The sequence below is a fragment of the Berghia stephanieae genome, chromosome 9, assembly GCF_034508935.2.
Source record: "Berghia stephanieae isolate SIO BIC M18660-M18661 chromosome 9, UCSD_Bste_1.3, whole genome shotgun sequence".
Taxonomy (NCBI): Eukaryota; Metazoa; Mollusca; class Gastropoda; order Nudibranchia; family Aeolidiidae; genus Berghia; species Berghia stephanieae.
This window is the reverse complement of record NC_088368.1, coordinates 12549653-12569652: the sequence shown is the minus strand read 5'-3', so window position 1 is coordinate 12569652 and position 20000 is coordinate 12549653. Positions and strand designations below refer to the sequence as shown.

At 36.6% G+C, this 20000-nt stretch overlaps 1 protein-coding gene across 1 annotated transcript in view; it reads right to left on the bottom strand.

Annotated features, from left to right (window-relative positions):
- Positions 1–20000, bottom strand: part of LOC144979708 (G-protein-signaling modulator 1-like) — an 82868-nt gene that overhangs the window by 34238 nt on the left and 28630 nt on the right. The gene's annotated exons all lie outside the window — the stretch shown is intronic.

Genomic DNA, 20000 nt, shown 5'->3' with positions numbered 1-20000 from the left:
CGCTGCCCTCTAATGTGTGTGTGGGGGGGGGGGGGGGGGGGGGGGTAGGAGTTGCGTGTGTGTATCAACGCCACGAACAACTCGATCAACGCCTTGGGCGATGCCATTATCTCCGTTAATGGGGATAAATTTCAAATTTTATTAAATTATCGAAGTAACAATGAAGTACGGTGAGCAAATAAAGAAGGCATCACCCCTCTTCTCTAATTAGGTTACAATTTGAAATGAGTGTGACTACTCCGTGTGTTTTACTCCTGTAGACCACGTTTTTCATCGTGTAGCGGTCTTTAACGGTTCAAGAATGAACGATCCCACGGTCTCAAAGGTCAAACCGGTTCGAATTTCCAACAGTCTCTCAGGAATGTCAATGTCGAAAAGGACCGGTCCTACTGACGGTCCTTCGCTTCATTTCCCAAGGACCGTAGGACCGTGGTCCTTAAGCTTGCCAAGGACCGCCCCGCACTAGTTGTAGCTCATTACTTGCCGATGTTCTTCTTTCCAAACTGGACTACACGTCTATAAAGACTAAGATCAAAGCAGCGAGACTGGCCCATAGTGTCAGACCCTCTGACAGAACCAGCACAAAATGTAAAGCCCAATGCCCTTCATCGGCTTCCTTCCAGTCAGAGACAGAATTGATTATAATTACAAAATTTTGCTTCTTTGCCTCAATGCTCTCTGTATATCAGTTCATATTTCTATAATCAAGAACTGATAGTTCCATACACCCCAATAAGATTCAATAGTCTGATGTCACGTCCGCCCAGCAACCAGCAGATTGGTTCCAAACAAAGAAAATCGGTACTTTTTATTCTTCATGCTGGCTAGAACTTTTTAACAAGTCATGTGATCAGAATGTATAAAAGTCAAAACATGATCAGATTTATGTTTTTTCTCCTTTGGATACACTTTTATGCTCGTCGGAGAAGTAGTTCATAATGGCGGTGATGGAGATAATGGCGTCCGTCATTGTTCCTATAGTTTAGAACCATTTACTATGCGTCATTACGAGCGAAGCGACTGTTGAACCTTATTCGGCAACTCAGATCTCAGAAAAACCTCCTTCTACAACTTCCCAGAATCAATCTTAAACGTTACGTAAAAGACATCTCTCTCCAAAGTAGGACCATTATTCATTTTTCTATTTTTCTTTCTGCTTTATCTGGCACTGTTTCACACAGACCTATTTAGATCTCTAATGATGATATACGTTTAAGTGAAATACTCACAGCATCAGACCGCGGGATGAAACGTACCAACACACAAAACTATGGGTAACCTGTTATTTGAATAGTCTGATTGATAACTTTTGGTGAGAACTAATCAACCAACTGGTGATCTAAAAACAATAACAAAAGAGTTGAGTGACGTCTACTTCATTAGTTTCATCAATCGAACACAGTAAAATGTCTCATCCCAAAACACAGAGAGAAAGCAACGTATAAGGGATTCTGTCCCTCAGTTGTGTCAAATCGTTAACTTATAGCCTGACACTCTAGGACTTATCTTTTGACGTCATGTTTAGATTAGCTCACCGTCTGGTCAATTGTTAACAGCGCTCAATGAAAATAAATTATGATCCCTTGGTTTAACTATTGAATACAATTCACAAATTGTTTTCTTTTGTGGTTGCCAACTTGTGTTTTGACCTAATTTTTGGGTCAGTGTCAGGCTACAAGCTTACAATGAACACCATGATGAAGACAACTTTCATGGAAACAATGTTTGGTAAAGCTCGAGTAAGATGACTATGGGAATCTCCAATTTAAAATAAATCTAAAACACCTGATACAGAGTTGACGCATTTGACGTAACACCAGACTATTTCATTTTATAAAATTTAGGTTTTATTAACATTCTTTTAAAAAAAAACGCTAAGCCGACTTGCTTATATTTACAGGTCTGTTAACCAAACACAATGGGAACGATCTATATTAACTTTCCATGTGATCGAGGTCATTGGTCACATTGCAAAATGTGCTCAAAGTGACCCAAATAGTGAAAAGTGCTCACAGCTTTCGAAATATCTAACATCACGATTGGTCATTTTGTTCAGCTTGACACATGTATATGTTTACAACTTTCATAAACAAAGCAGAGTGTTTACATTTTAATAGAAATATCCAATCGTTGGACAGCAACAAATCATGTGATTGATGATGACTTGGTTGGACGAAAACCGGAATATAGATCGCTCCCATAAAGGCATTTAGCATTGTTGTAATGGACAATATTTTGCGTTGGTTTGTGAGTATTTACATATAAACAATGATGAACCCAAAAACAATTTGGCGTATCAGGCCTGCAAATAAGTACACTTCGCCCCCAGCCGTCCCATTTCAAACAATCTCGGTGGTTAAATCAAGCCATTAATTAAAGTTCTGCACCACGTGAATACGGCAATGCCGGTGCATCCATCCATCTATCCTGTCCATTACTGTGTCACTGCATCCCACTGAATATGTTTAGACGGATACATTCATCGCTCTCGGCATTTGATTCCCAACGCACTCTGTCACAAACCCATTAAAAAGTCCTTATGCCCTAAAACTGTCCCAAGTGTCTTGAACACAGGGAAAAATAAAAACACAATAAGAAAATAATAAAAATTAACAAACCAAAAACCAATACCTACTAAAAATAATAATAATAATAATAATAATAATAATAATAATAATAATAATAATAATAATAATAATAATAATAATAATAATAATAATAATAATAATAACAACAACAACAACAACAACAACAACAACAACAACAATAATAATAATAATAATAATAATAATAATAATAATAATATAATAATAATAATAAATAATAATAATAATAATAATAATAATAATAGTTTGTAGACCTCTCTCCTCTCTCTCTCTCTCTCTCTCTCTCTCTCTCTCTCTCTCATCTATCTACTTCTCTCTCTCTCTCTCTCTCTATCTATCTATCATCATTCTTCCTCTCTCTCTCTCTCTCTCTCTCTCTCTCTCTCTCTCTCTCTCTCTCTCTATCTATCTATCTATCTATCATTTCATTAAAAGGAGATTGCGTCCATTCAGTGCAGTATAATGCGTAGGCTATTCTTGGCCTAATTTGTGAACATGGCAATGGGTACGTTTACGGTATGGGTGGGTTAATATAATGTATACTTGGGTAATGGGTTACACGTTGGGACGTAATTCATTAATTTCCCTTCACATTATTGTCATTGATCCAATTAATAAATGAAAATTGGGTGGTGGTGGTGGTGGTGATGATGATGATGATGATGATGATGATGATGATGATGATGATGATGTTGATCGTGATGATGATGACGATGTCAGATGTCACAATCGCTATTCATTTCATTAACGTTGACACGGTGTCGTAATGGTGATTACAGTCTATTTGAAATAGTTTTTCTTGTGTTTGATGTACCGTCAATCATTGATTTCGTGTGATTGTTTTTTGTTGCTCAGGGTTTACGGCGCTTGAAACACATTTAGGTCATATCAGCGCCAGTAAAAAGGAAGAAAATTGGAAAGTAAAAACATTCTAGATGTACAATTAACAGGACTTGAGGAAAAAGTAAGAAATAGGGGAAACGGTTCAAATAGGGAATAGGTGTAGTGGACACAATCAGTCTACGGAGTTTGAGATCACCTAAAAGTCTCACAAAGACACAAGCACAAGATCCCACTAAGAAGATTACACTCAAATGTTTACAAATCATATATTAAAAATAAAAATAAAAATAACAGTACATAACAGAGAGATGATATACAAGGAAAAAATATCATCTCCTAAAACTATAACTATACAATCGACTGTTTCCCTCCCAAGTCTAGGATCCGGCCAGGGTCAGGACAAAACTAAGTAATCTTATTGTAAGACAAAGACAGAAAGCAATTGGATAACAGATCCAGGGGGATAGAAGACAGAACAAGTACCCCCCTGGGGAGGGCGGGAACCCAACCCAGGATATAATACAAATTCTCTCTCTCTCTCTCTCTCTCTCTCTCTCTCTCTCTCTCTCTCTCTCTCTCTCTCTCTCTCTCTCTCTCTCTCTCTCTCTCTCTCTCTCTCTCTCTCTCTCTCTCTCAATTTAACACCTTCACCCCCCCCCCGGCCGATTCCATCTGCCATCCAAGGATGGATAAGGAAAAAAGCCAAGTCAACACGACATGTTCACTCCACCCTCATCCCATCCACCCTAAATCGACAAAACACTTTGGCTATTTTAAAAATTGTAACTTAAATAGTATCAATAAATTAAGAAGACTCGGAGTCTGTCGAAAATTTCAAACCTTTTAAGACTCAAGATATCATAATAAAATGGCTTTTGACAGACAAGTTCGGGAAATTCCTAATTCGGCGACATTTGAAATAGAAGGGGGAAAAAAATAATATAGCCATATTTTTTTAATGGCCGTATCATTTTTCGGATGTTTTGTCAGTGATAGCACACGATGATCTTGACGATTTTGAATTTATTTGTCTTCTTTTACGTTAAAAATCAAAACCTTTGAATCCAGCAATGTGATGTAATTATTAAGGAACAATATCCTAGACCAAAGACTTTCCGAAGCGGAGAGATGATTTCCTCTCAACACGGGATGTAACTTCGTAACATTCATAGAAGACCCAGCTACCCTCCAATCCCCATTTGCTGCTGAGTGAGCTTGACGACGGAGAAAAAGAAAACTAAACAGGGAAGAAGAAAAGGAGAAGAAGAAGAAAGAAGAAGAAGAAGAAGAAGAAGAAGAAGAAGAAGAAAAGAAGAAAAGAAGAAGAAGAAGAAGAAGAAGAAAGAAGAAGAAGAAGAAGAAGAAAGAAGAAGAAGAAGAAGAAGAAGAAGAAGAAGAAGAGGAAGAAGAAGAAGATGAAGAAGAAGAAAAAGAAGAAGAATTATTGAAGAACTAAACACAGCGCATAATATACGTAAATAAAAACGAATATAAATGTTTTTAAAAAACAACCTTAAGTATTTATAATATTGCGCAATATCTACCAAACTTGTTTAAAGCGCGTGACATGCAACATCCATTCGTTTAGATTGGAAGCCATCATTGTGTCTTTCATGGAATAGCAACACATAAAAGTCAGCTTCTTGAATTACTAGTACCAATACTAATAAGTTGAATAAGATAACAGGGGCTAGTCAAATAACCAGCTTTAGTTCCGGATCATTTGAATCGTTTTGAAATAACACTTTCCCATAATGAGATCAAACTCCAGATAAGAAAAAAATAATAATGAAAGAATCCAACTGCCTTAATTACATAAAGACCAATACACAAGCGGAGTTGTAAAATAAACAAAATAACTTAAGATGCTTAAACATGCACACAGCTGCCAACCTGGTACATAAAATAAAAATTCCTACCAAATTAACGGTGTTGGTGAACGTAACCGACCACAGTCTAAGAATTTCTGAATGTTCCGATCTATCCCACCTCGCTGGACACTGGTTACCAGTTCCAAGTTCCGGGTACAAATGAAGCGTTCCCATTCCCGAGAAATGCAAAATGAGGCCAAATTCTATCAAGAGGCCACAGGCTGATGATGGCGGTGATAGACGTCACTGTCTACTCAAGCCAAGAACTCTATCAGAACCTTGAATCAAGGTCAACCCGCAACGAACTCGGGGAGACAAAGATACGTAATGAAAGGAAATAAACAAGTATAAATAATATCTAACAGTGAACGATCATAATATGTAGGATGTTAGTTAAGGCCTAAATCACAACCTTCCAGCAAGAGGATGAATATATCAATTATATCTTATAATTAACATTCACAAACAAATTTACCTATCTTATTTTCCTCTTCCTCGTTAACCCTCTCCTTACCACTCATAGGAAATAGTCACATTCGTTACGATGCAACCGACAATTTTCTCATTCTGATTTCTCTTGTACATCACAAAATTCAAAGAATTGCTTTGATTACGGCTATAAATACTAAACACAGTGTTGTAGAGCTCATTTGTTACTTTTTGTTTGTTTGAGTTTTAAAAAAAAGTCTATTCTTGTGTTGAGTGGGAGTGAATTTTCGGGTGAAATTCCAAAAATAGCTGGTAAGGACAGAGTTAAATATTGTAATTTGAAATGTGTACACTTGAATTTGAGCCGTGTTATTGTTTTGTTTTTATGTTTGTTTTTAAGAGTTTTACGGAGCTTGTAACACGTTAATGTCATATCGGCGCCAGTAAAAACGAAGAAAATGTGATAGTAAAAAGTTCTAGAATTACAATTAAAGCACCCAAGAAAATGCTAGACAAAGGGGAATTGGTTCAAATAGGAAACAGATATAGATTCCAAGCGCACACTATCAGTGTACTTAGTTTGAGATCACCTACAAGTCTCATCCAGACACCACATGATCCCACTAAGAGGAACACACTCAAATGTTAACAAATCATATGTTAAAAATGAAACAAAATCACAGTATATAACAATAACAGAGAGACGATTTACAAGGGGAAAAAATATCATCTCCTAAAACTATAACTAATGGACTGTTTGCCTCCCAGCCAAGGACCCCGGCTAAGGTCAGGACAAAACTAAGTAATCTCATTCCAAGACAAAGACAAAGCAATTGGACAACAGATAAAGGGGGATAGAAAACACAGCAACTAGTGTTAGTGTGGTGAATCGAAAATAGCTCTTCAAATCTCCTTAATATCAATAATTATCAATCGTTCATTCGTCTACGACATCGAAGCAAGTGCAATCAAAGGTACCTATATAACCAGTTAACTGTGCGTACTCTGGAAGATACGTATTTTAAAATTTGGCCAGAAAAACTCGTCCTTCTAATATTGCTCGATTTAAATGACATTCGCCTTGGCGAAAACGCTCAAACCTGGGATCTCGTGAGGGTCATTTAAATTGATCGATATTTGAAGGACGAGTTTTCTGGCCAAATTTTTAAATTAATATCTTTCTAGAGCACGGCAGTTAACTGGTCAAGGATTCGAGCAAATAGTCCTGCTTGCGCTAGAGTGACCCGCACCGAGTGGGTGAAAGAGACATTTATTCACCAAAGGGCAGGTATTGAAGCCAAGCATGCCGCTACGCCAACTAGTACATATCATAAAACATGAATGAACCGAACCAAGCGCTAATATATTATGGCCTCAAAGTGTCAGAATTGTTGTAGAACTCCTAGGCTCATCAAAACAGCCATACACACACACGTGTACACACAGCCATTCTATTTGTTGGAAAAAACAATCACTATAAGTATTTGGAAAGATCCACACTGTGAAATAACAACCAAATTGGTCAGGACAAATCACTGTCATCATCCTTCAAGTGACCGCCGTCGGGTGAGAACTATAACGAGGGGAAAACAATAACATTTATAGCAAATATCTGGTCAGACTGATTTAGTTCTCTCTGGAAGGAAAAAAAATACAAAAACCACGCCGGGCGATCAGAGGATGGGGGCTGCCAACTACAAACTTGTATTTCTTTCGTTCCATTCACACGAAGTGAACCTTTATATATATTTTACGCAGAGTTTTTCACAAATTTTCAACAAAATCCATTTGTCCTGAATGTTCTTTACTTTTTATTATTTTAAAAAGATAGAAAGGAAAGAAAATAAAGAAGAAAGGGAGGGAGGGAGAGAGAGAGAGAGAGAGAGAGAGAGAGAGAGAGAGAGAGAGATAGAGAGAGAGAGAGAGATCTAAAAGAAAGAAATCAATAACGTACATTGATGTCGATGATTGAGAACAATTAATGCCTTGACATTCAATGAAAGAAGTCATCTACGGTGATTTTGATTATTTACGGTTGTTGACCGATATCGGGAAACACGCGAGCCGAAAGATCTCGAGGTCAACAAATCATAATTGTATTATAACACCTTATTCCCACATCCATGAAAATTTAAGAATACAAAATGGTAAAAGTGAATGGAATAATAATAATAGCATAAATTACAATTTGTTTGCGCACTACACCATCGATTGGTCAGATAGCACTATTTATCTGGAATCAGAACAAGGAGAAAAGGGTTGTTTATATCTGCGCATGACAGGGAAGTTAAAGGTCGTTTAACCCATGTAACCGTTAATGATTGTGATATTAATGATATGATCATTATGTTGGAAGCAGGGATAAAACAGTTTAAAATGTGAAAAACGCTCTGGCAGAATAGATAAAACTTCATCGTGCTTATAGATTGATATCAAAGTACGTCAACATTGTACAGCACTAGGAAAATACCATTCCAACAAACTGGAATCCGTTACATTTAACTCTTAAATTCAACATAAAGAACCTATACGAAATGCTTGAATCTAATAATATGATTGGAGGCTCTCCTTTTGCCTGTGAGTCGATAGTATTATAACTGAGCTATCCCCCTCCCCCCCCCCCCCCCTCTTTTTTTTTCTACTTTTCTTACTTTAAAAAAAATAGGATAAAAATGAAATAATAAAAGGAAAAAAAGGAGAGGGAGAGAGGAGGTGGGTGTTGACATTTTTACTGCCTTGCTCTGGAAAAAACACATCTTAAAAATATTGTTCATAAAACTTATCCTTCCAAATAATTTTTTTTTTTTTTTTTGTTTTGCTTCTTGTATGTTTTTTTTTTGTTTTTTTTTGTCTGCTTGTTTTTTGTTTGTATTTGTTTTTTTTTTTTTGTTTTTTGACGAAACAAGGTCATTTGAAGGACGAGTCTCTTGGCAAAACTTTGAAAAATGCGTTTTCTCAGAGTACAGCGGACACAGGTTGACTCCAGTCCCACTACGATTATCGACCCAAATGAATTGAGGCCAGTTTTAAAAGAAATTGAAGACGATCGATCACTAGCCACGATTACTACCGTACTCTGAAAAAAATATAAAATAAATAAAACGTTCAAAAAACAATAATTTCCCACAATATTAGTCCCACAAATTAAGTCGATCGATCAAAATCCCCTCATTTTGTTTTGTTTTTAGGGTTTTACGCCGGCGCTTGCAACACATTAAGGTCATATCATCGCCAGTAAAAAGGAAGGAAGTGGAATAGTAAAAAGTTCTAGAATTACAATTAAAGCACCCAAGAAAAGGTAAGAGAAAGGGGAATTGGTTCAAATAGGAAACATGCGTAAATTCCAAGAGTATACTATCAAATACTTAGTTCGAGATTACCTAAAAATTTCATCCAGACACCAGCACAAGACCCAACTAAGATAAATACACTCAAATATTTACAAATCATATGTTAAAAATACAAAACAATACATAACAGAGACGATTTACAAGGAAAAAAATATCATCTCCCAAACTTTTACTATGCATTCGACTGTTTCCATCCCCGCCAGGGTATCCGACCAGGGTCAGGACAAAACTAAGTTACCTCATTCCAAGACAAAGACAGAAAGCATGTTGGAAAACAGATAAAAGACACGGTGAGTACCTCCCTGCCCACTATGGGTCAGCAACCCCACCCAGTTCATTCTGTCAAAAACTCAACAAATTTGAGAGTTTTTGATAAGAGAAGGGTCATTTTAACTAACCAACCGATATTTGAAGGGCGTTCAAAGAAATTAAATGTGTTTGTTGTTTGATTTTCAGAGCACGGCAGATTAGGCATTCTCATTCATGTCGTGGAAAACTTTAATTAGGTCAGATTGATCAGGCAGCACATGAGAGGTGAGGAAAACAAATAAATAGAATAGCACCTCAGGCCTTCTCAATTATCCGTGGCTCGATAGGATGCATTAATAGCTCGAAACAGTCATAACTATTCAAAACTGTATGCTCAGTTTACCCTGTGTTTTGATGGGTTTTTATCTTAATGTAAACACATTTTTTTTTTTCGAAACGGCGATTTGTTAAAAATTCGTGATCAATAAAATTTGAAATCATACCTCCCCAATCTCTCTCAGAGAACTTTGGACTATTCAACTGTCTCAATGAATGAAAACCGCAACCTTGAAAATTTTTGTTTTAAAATGCGATAAGTTGGCATCTGCACGCCGATGTCGTGGCGCCAGACTAAACTCACACTTCCACAAACTACATACACCACACACGCGCGCGCGCGCACACACACTCCACGGCGTCAACCATAATAATAATTATTATTTAGCCCAAGTCGACGGGCATTAATGGTATAAAATAACGACATGGCAAGTGATTGAATAATTCACTAACGTTTCTGTCGGCCTCTTCTAGCTCCCGTGCCAAACCATTACCATTTCAGGGATGATGGGCGGGAGATTCCGGTGCCAGCCTCCGGCAATAAAACGTCCACCACGAGAAAGACCACAGCGTTAGACTAAAGTACCACTCACAAAGTCCCTACGTCATGACGAAACTCGCCCATCACATTTTTATGAACAATCAACGGCCGTAAGCAAAATTAGAAAGCGATGTAGACGGTGAATAACTGCGAATAAAGAACACAAAATTTGGATCAATCAATTACAGGGTTTTCCCAGGAATGGCAGTATTTTCGGAAAAAAGAATGTTTAGCCAATTTCATGTCCCTATGTGACAGAGACCATAGCTTATGACTTAAGGTCCCATACACTAACCCCTCGTGAGGTAATCAATCCGTTCACCAATCTTCTTCAACAACCAACTGCTGTGAGCAAATTTCAAATTGATAGATAGATAATGATCGCGAATAAAGAACAATACTTGGAGTATCGAAGTAAAAAATCATCTACGAAAACTTCTTTCCGCCATCTGGACACAAGAAATGAAATATAAAGGCAGATAACCTATGGCAATCGACACTGCTCAAGAGACCTAAAACACCTCCAAAATAACTAGAGCTAAAAGAAAAAGAAAAATTAAGTATTTTAATCATTTTTTTTTCAGATGGCACTAAAACGTTGAAATGAGAGGGGGGGGGGGGGGGAATCTAATGCAATTATGCCGTTCTTCTTAAAACTCCTTTACATATTGTTTTATTCAAATGGTCGTAGCTCAGTGAATTTACGACACTTAGTCAAATTTGAAAAAAAAAAAACAACAAAAAAAAAAAAAACGGCAAAAGTAGAATATGGATTATTTACTTACACTGTACCAATGACTCAATTACCGTAGAATGCGGCATGTGGACCATTTCCCCAAATCGCCTCTCATATGCAATGGATCGACTCCAAACTTGCCAAAGCCACAAACTTGAGATTTCAAAAGAAGTTCTAAAGAATTCTCGGGATTAAGACTTTATGACGGGGTCATATCTTCGATATATGTGATTAGAAAAAAAACAATTCTCAGAGTTATGAGAAAACCAATAGGTGTTCTCAGTCAATCAATGAGGATAAATGTTGTTTTATAAGTGTAAGTGGGGGAGATGTTTACTAGGTCCAGCAACGGTTTTAAAAAAAGTGTTTTCTGAGTCCAGCTATGTAAGTTGTTTTCTAAGAGTGATGAAGGGTGGGGGGGGGGGGGGGGGGGAGCTGTTTTGTAAGTCAGCGACCGATGTGCTGACCTCGGAAATCAAGACTTCATTACTTTTGCCACGAGGAATTCCGTCATACAATCATGTAGACAAATACTGGCCCCAGGAACATTCCATAACAAAAGATGACGGTTCGTCTTGTTGACCGATCACGATTGACAATCATCAATAGAATTACCCGATATTAGTACAGCGCGAGGCCGCTACAATGCAATTGTTGTTATACATTCAGGTAAAATACTCACCAAAGTCGCACAGTGGCATTGAAAACTTGTTCGAAATTCAAAGGTTCAAGACTAGTGTATTACTGTACTATTAATAAACAAAGCATTCACGCATGCCCACATGACTAAATGATTAACATTATTATATAAGGAACTATGGACGTATTTATTTTCTGGACACCTTCGCCCGCGTCAAATATATCTGATGGAAACACCAATTACCTAACCCTCGACTAGGAAGGTCTTTATTTCCAGAGGAAAACATATTTGTGTAAATATCTTTGACATGGACATACATTCACACAAATACACACACACACTCACACACACGCGCAAATACATATATATATATATATATATATATATATATAATATATATATATATATATATATATATATATGTGTGTGTGTGTGTGTGTGTGTGTGTGGAAATATATGTTATATAATATATAAATATATATATTATATATATTAATATATACATATATATATTGTTGTGTTATATATTTGAATTTGCTATTATCTCATGAAACAGAAAACATATTGGTACGTGGTATATATATTTAAGGAGTAGACAATTTTTTCCTACAGTTGACATATCGCATGCCTTTATTAACGCAAGTGAGGAGCAGATGCGGACCACCAAACAGGTCGGTATATGTTGTAAATGCGCAACCAAAAAAAATGTCATATTTATTTCACATAAGCGTTGCTACACAGCAGTTGTCGCACCAACCGTTCACACTCAGTGAGTGTGGTTCGAACCCTTAATTCGACCACTTTGCACAAAGTTGCTCGACTGAAATGGGCACGTGAACTCCATGAATGCGATAAGAAATGTGGGAAGGCATTTTGTTTACAGACGAACTGCTTTTTAGAAGTTAACTCCAGAGGCAGACGAACTTTGTGCTATCCACGTCGAGGTGAGCGTTTCAATCATCATTGTAGTAAAAACAAACATCGAGCATATGAATCTGTAATGGTGTGGGGAATGATAATTGGTGGTAGAAAAACTGAGCTAATAAGTATCAACCAATGGTTCACTCAGACCTATACATCAATGTAATTCTTGAACCAATGGTCGTCCAGTTTATTCGATATCAGAGTAATCAAATGGCTATATTCTAGTTTGATGTCGCCTCGGCACATAGACTGGACAAATATCTACTTTCATAAACGATTCAAATGTAAAAGTGATGAACCAGTTGCCAGTGGTAAAACCTGACATGAATCCCATTGAACACAACATGTGGGATTTCATGAAAGGAAATCTAATAACCAAAAAAAAAAACAAGAACAAAAAAGACAAGAAAGCTGTATAAAACTCGGTGAATTATTCGAAAGACTAAATACAATTTCTTGTTATACCAGCAGAAATAGTCAATCAGCTAACATCATCAATAAGGCAAAAGAGTTGGGGCATTATCAATTCTAACAGTGGACGTCCAAAATACTGAAGTGCATAATGTGTGCTGATTTCAATTCTGTGCTCGCTTTCGCAAAATTGATTTTAAAGGATTGGTTTTAAATATCTGCAACTTTTCAACAATTTACACAAATTAAATAAATCATACACCAAAAGAAAACCAGTTTTGTCTAGTTTCGAAATATGTGTATATCGTCATTGTATTTGTTCCAACCAGTATTGATCTATTAGCGAAATAAAACTGTCTAGTTTCTTTCGGAAACGATATATATAATACTATCCCCCTTCACTACATTGGACCAAAAACAGTAGCCCATGAGAACCAGAAAGCCAAAAGCACCGGAATCTATCCCCAGTCTCTGTGGCGTTAAACAGACGGCAACAAAAATAGCTTAACGCCGTATCATTTGGATAGGACGCTCTTCAATCTCAAAGTATCCCCTACCGATTTCCAGACACAGCGGCCAAAACTAATGCTTAACGATGTTAACAGCAGTTAGGAAGACAAAAATGAATCAGCAACAGGACGACACCAATACCTATCTTGTGAGTCAAGCGCTCTTCCAATGAGGTTCTCGGGGGGCCTGCACTACACTATCAACAAAGTCAACAATTTGGGAGCAAGCCCTAACTATGGTGTGAGATAAAAATATTTATTTTTTAAAAGAATGAAAGCAAAAAGAAAAATAATCATCCCCCCCCCCCCCTCCAAAAAAAAAATAATCATACAACCTTTTCAGAATACATTGTTATCCCTTCTCTAAATGTCCATACTTTTTGAGGTCCAAAATAGATTCTCCTTTAAAATCTCTTAGGTAATTTACAACAATTGGACACGATAAACTTATATAATTTGAAATTAAAGTTTTATGGCAAAAATGAAACTAAATGTGTCCCGTGTACATGTAGCTCAAAAGACGATATTATGATCCAAGTCGACAACAACAACAACAAACGACGTGGATGAAACTAGACATTAAAAAAAAGAAAGAAATAGTCTCGTTATGTCATGAATGGTGTTGTCGGGGCCATGGTGAAGCGTGTCAGGGTCTGTGGCACGCGAGAGAGACAGGAAGAGAGAGACAGGAAGAGAGAGAGAGAGAGAGAGAGAGAGAGAGAGAGAGAGAGAAAGAGAGAGAGAGAGAGAGAGAGAGAAAGAGAGAGAGAGAGAGAGAGAGAGAGAGAGATCGATATCGAGCATCAATCAGAGTGGATGATTCTTGATTTCATTTGGTGATAGTCAATCCAATTCTTCTTCAATCCTAATTGATTGCTGGCACGCCGCTCAGTCCTAGATAGACAATAGAACACACTTATATCGAACAAACCCAAAGCAATTCGTGTAAAATAAAAGATGACTACTTTATTATCGTCAGTGTTGCACGTTAAAAATCGGTCGTTGAATATCTCCCTGTGGTATAAATCTATTCTTAAAACAAATTGGTGGACCTATCGAACGCATGCTTATGCTGTATTCACAACCTTGTTACTTCAATTAAAGATTCAATGATAATAATATAATAAGAAGTATTTTGTCTGCCATGGGTTATTCGTCATACCCGTCAATTTCGATACTATTCGTGAAAAAGGAAAAGAGGAGGAGCGAGGGCAGAAAGAGGAGGGGGAGGAGCGGGAAGGGGAGGATGGGGGGATGGCGGAGGAGTAGGAGAAGGAGGATGAGGACGAGAAGAAGAACGAGAAGAAGAAGAAGAAGAAGAAGAAGAAGAAGAAGAAGAAGAAGAAGAAGAAGAAGAAGAAGAAGAAGAAGAAGAAGAAGAAGAAGAAGAAGAAGAAGAAGAAGAAGAAGAAGAAGAAGAAAGAAGAAGAAGGAAGAAGAAGAAGAAGAAGAAGAAGAAGAAGAAGAAGAAGAAGAAGAAGAAGAAGAAGAAGAAGAAGAAGAAGAAGAAGAAGAAGAAGAAGAAGAAGAAGAAGAAGAAGAACAACAACAACAACAACAACAACAACAAGATTGTTTGTTTTGTTTTTAAGGGTTTTACAGCGCTTGCAACACATTAGGGTCACATCAAACGCCAGTAAAAAGGAAAAAAATGGGATAGTAAAAAGTTCTAGAATTACAATTAAAGCATCCAAGAATAAGGCAGACAAAGAAGAATTGGTTCAAATAGGGAACAGATGTAGATTCCAAAAGCACACCATCAATGTAAATAGTTTGAGATCACCTAAAAGTCTCATCCAGACACAATCACAGGCCCCGTCTAAGATGAAAACACTCAAATGTTTACAAATCATATATAATATACAAAACATAATACAGTGCATAACAGAGAGATGATTTTCAAGGAAAAAAATATCACCTCCCAAAACTAACTATATATTTGACTGTGTTTCCCTCTCAGCCAGGGTATCCGGCCAGGACCAGGACAAAACCAAGAAATTTCATTCCAAGACAATGACAGAAAGCATGTTGGAAAACAGATACATGGGGATAGAAGACACAGTATGTAACTCCCTGTCCACTATGAAAGGTCAGGAAAGAAGAAGAAGAAGAAGATGATGATGATGATGATGATGATGATGATGATGATGATGATGATGATGATGATGATGATGATGATGATGATGACGACGATGATGAAATATAACGTGTGTGTGTATACATTATGACTATGAAGATAACGATAACAAAGTAGAATGATATCACTCCGGTGTTATGACGTGTGAACCGATGCCCAAAAGCTACAACGATAGGAAATTAGAAACATTGGGTTTTCGCAGTTAGAAATTCTACACATTCACCCCAATAGGACACGTCATTTTAACCCTAAAACATATGTTTGACAGTAAATTCACATTTCCTAAAATCGGGAGTAATTCACCAGCACTGACAAATAAACAATCTCTCTCTCTCCCCCCCCCCCCCCCTCTCTCTCTCTCTCTCTCTCTTTCTCTCTCTCTTTCTCTCTCTCTCTCTCTCTCTCTCTCTCTCTCTCTCTCTCTCTCTCTCTCTCTCTCTCTCTCTCTCTCTCTCTCTCTCTCTCTCCAGTTAAGCCAATCAAAAGAGTGGAGTCATTATCCAATCGTAGAATTAATTTCATACAACGAATTCAAAACATCATTCAACGATTAAAAGGAAGAAGATAGGTTGGCCTGGGGCCATTTAAAGTATAAAATAAAATTACAGGCATGATTCTATGAAAATCCTCAAAAAGGTATAAGAAAAATGTTCATGAAAACAGGCAGCATATAACTTTTCAATTAATTATAATTATAGTACGTCATAGCACAAAATGTGATGCTGTGGTCAACAGCTGAGGTATGACATGTCGTATGTATCATTACGTCAAATGTATAATTTTCAACATCATTCACGCGGGAGAAAAAAAAAATCAAAATATTACTTTTAAAAAATCCTACAAGATCATTTGGAATCTTATCCATGTATTTGGGTCCAAAAATCATACTAATATATGCGAAACCGTACCAGTTCGTAGGTCTGTATTATTAAACGATTCTTACATTGTAAAAAGCCATACGTTCGCATTTCTCATCATTTAACTTAAAAAACACTTTTAAGAGTCTACTTCATTATGGCATAAATAATATCAGGTTGAGACGATGGGACCAATCCCAAGAGCACATAATTTCAGGTCTGATAACCGAACGCAAGTATTTGAATTATGGGCTTGACTAAACATAGTTGGAATGGACAATATTTTGCGTCGAGTTGAGAGTATTTCCATTACAACAATGAGACCAAAACAATGTGGGTTATCAGACATGCAAATTGATACACGCCGGACCAATAATATCAAAATAGTATTATAACGAGCCGAAATGAATACTGAACATTCAACTTCAAGCTTAAGTTATAAACTTAGGAGTTGAAATAAATGCCCTCATTGAGAAGGGCGAAGTTCGTTTGTGTCCTGAACTTCAAAACAATGTACTCGTACCTTTCCGAACTCTAATAATTTTAACTTTAAACTCAATTTTCTTGACCTCGTTCATTCCGGCATAACAATCTCATTGACGCGATTGCTCATAAATTTCAGTCAATAATCAGGTTGAAATTTGTACTCCAGCCGGAAATTCTGGACGCGTGTCAACTCACCGGGGAAAAAAGGTGGCATCGCTGACATAATGAGCAACTAGTCGATGGTCGTTATTGTCATGTATTATTGACGTCTAAATGACCGTGAGTAGCACATGCAATTTAATGGAAGAGACGATGGACTCCGAATCACCAAGTGAAATGAAAAGGAAGGTTTAGTGTCGGTATTACCCGTAAGCACAATCAGGATAATCCTCATCTATACATGGTTGATTTTAAGGACGAGTGGCGTATCACGCATATATTATATATATATATATATATATATATATATATATATATATATATATATATATATATATATATATATATATATATATAATGTTTTTACAGTTACTTGGACGCCAACATTAAATATATATTTTAATACTTAAATATATTATACAAGATATTGTACAGTACTCTGAAAAATCACGGATTTAAAATTTGGTTCGGAAAACTCGTCCTTCCCATAGTTTACATACATGTATTTTTGTCTTGTTTCTCATAGTATGACAGAAATGTCACGCTTCTGATCTAGGTTAGGGATTAATGGAAAGCACAACAAGTGACGAAAACCACGTTGTACGAGATGTGCACTATCGCAGTAAATTGCGTTTCGTTTTTATTCCTGTAAGAATAATTTTTCCCTTGAAGTCATCACAACTACGACTTGGAACAACGTATTTCTGTGTCAACGAAAGTATTATAAAATCTAAAATCTGTTAATATAACACCTTTGACAAGATCGATAACTATTTCGGAACAAATTAGAATTGTCCAGTGTCCTATAAAACATCCTTGAACGTGCTCAGGGCTGCCAGGCAGGTTTGAAAAAACCCGCTCCAACCAAACGGGGTGTCTCTTGGACACGGACTTAATTTCAGAAATCACTATGAAAACTGAATTTTGAAGTAACGTACATAATTATAAATTAGCATTTCAATATGTTTTTAAAAAAATATATTTAAGGGTTTTACGGCGCTTGCAACACATTAAGGTCATATCAGCGCCAGTAAAAAGGAAGAAAATGGGGTAATAAAAAGTTCTAGAATTACAATTAAAGCACAAAAGAAAAGGTGAGACAAAGGGGAATTGGTTCAAATAGGGAACAGATGTAGATTCATTCCAAGAGCACACCGTAAAAAGTACTTAGTTTGAGATCACCTAAAAGTCTCATCCAGACACGAGCACGGGTCCCAACTAAGAGGAATACACTTAAATGTTTACAAATCATATAATATAATATGTAAACTAAACATAATACAATGCATAACAGAGAAATGATTTACAATGAAAAAATATCATCTCCCAAAACTATAACTATACATTCGACTGTTTCCCTCACAGCCAAGGAACTCCGGCCAGGGCCAGGACAAAACCAAGTAATCTCATTCCAAGACAACGACAGGAAACAATTGGAAAACGGGTTGGGGGGATAAAAGACACAGCATGTACATCCCTGCCCACTATAGGAGGTCAGGATCCCCACCCAGGCATTTCAATATAAGCAATTAAGTAAAGATTATTGTAAAATACATACCTTAAACAAGAGAGTGCAGAGTAGATAGAGGGATTACTGTGCAGAAGAAACACATTAAACAAACTAAACGTCAATTTCAAAGGCCCCACCAATCCTCTAAAAGTAACCATTCACTGCCCCATATTAATATTATCTACATATCTCTACTCGTTCATCGTAAATGAGCTCCTTTCTAACCATAATAATGTCGCCAGTTAATTTTCGGGGAATTTTTTTTTTTTTTTTTTTCTAATTTTTTTGTTTTGTTTTTTTTTTTAAATGTCCTCGAAAATTCGCGAAACCGAATCTGGCAGCCCTGGTGCTTTATTTTGAGGTCACGTGATTTTAGCTTCATTGGTATAGATAAAGATTAGACCTTTTATTTAAACACAATTCAGATTTTAAGACAAAACGGTTTAACATGCAAAACTTACAAAGTGTGCATGTGTAGACTGAAATTTGGCTTTGCGTGAGAAAGTGGTCATGTTATATGTTTTTTGAAAAATGTTGGGATAACCTATTTGTCCTTTAAAAGGTCCAAATATTCCTCATTCCGACATTGCGCAATCTGTATTATGAGTTCTAGTCTAAACCATATTATGTTTATTCGAATATCGATCAAGATGACATCGCACAGTGTAACTGACAAAAAATAAGGTGTGTCAAAGGAGACAGCTTGTCAATGAATTAAAACAGTGAAAACAAATAGGTATCATATGCTAGGGAATTATCTAACGTTTTGTTCTGTGCAGTATCCCAGCTATATCAGTTATTGTTTTCAATAAATGACCCAAACAGGGCATCGTTGCTTGTTTTGTGTTTTGTTGTTGTTTTGTTTTTGTTTTTTTTTTGTTTTGTTTTGTTTTTTTTTTTTTTTGGGGGGGGGTGTTTCTTGTTTTTTTTTTAACATATTGCATTTATCATTTTTACGTTCAAAATCTCTCAAATTTGCGTTCAGAATGGCTTTATTCTAAAAGCAATACTTTTACTTACTGAGCTGTTGTGAATTGATAAAATGAAATCTAACTGTCGAAAATTTACACAAAACAAAACTTTATAGAATTTCGCATCCCTTGATGTTTTACATAATTTTGTCATATCTCGCAGAGTTAATACGTTTTGTAATCCTAAGCTTTAGAGGAAAAATAGAACTGTTTTAAAAGTCACAGTACCGAGTCTTCTTTGAAGTCTCGTGTTTAAAACTTTGGGGAGGAAAGAAAGGGGGGGGGGGGAGAGAATGGGGAAGTTGAAAGTCATGTTAATCTAAGGCCCGGGTCTGAGTGTTCGATCCCTACAGGCTGATTTCTTGGCAGAATGACTTTTTTTTAAAATATATATTTTTCTCTCTGCTTAATATGACGCCGCATCGTACACTTACA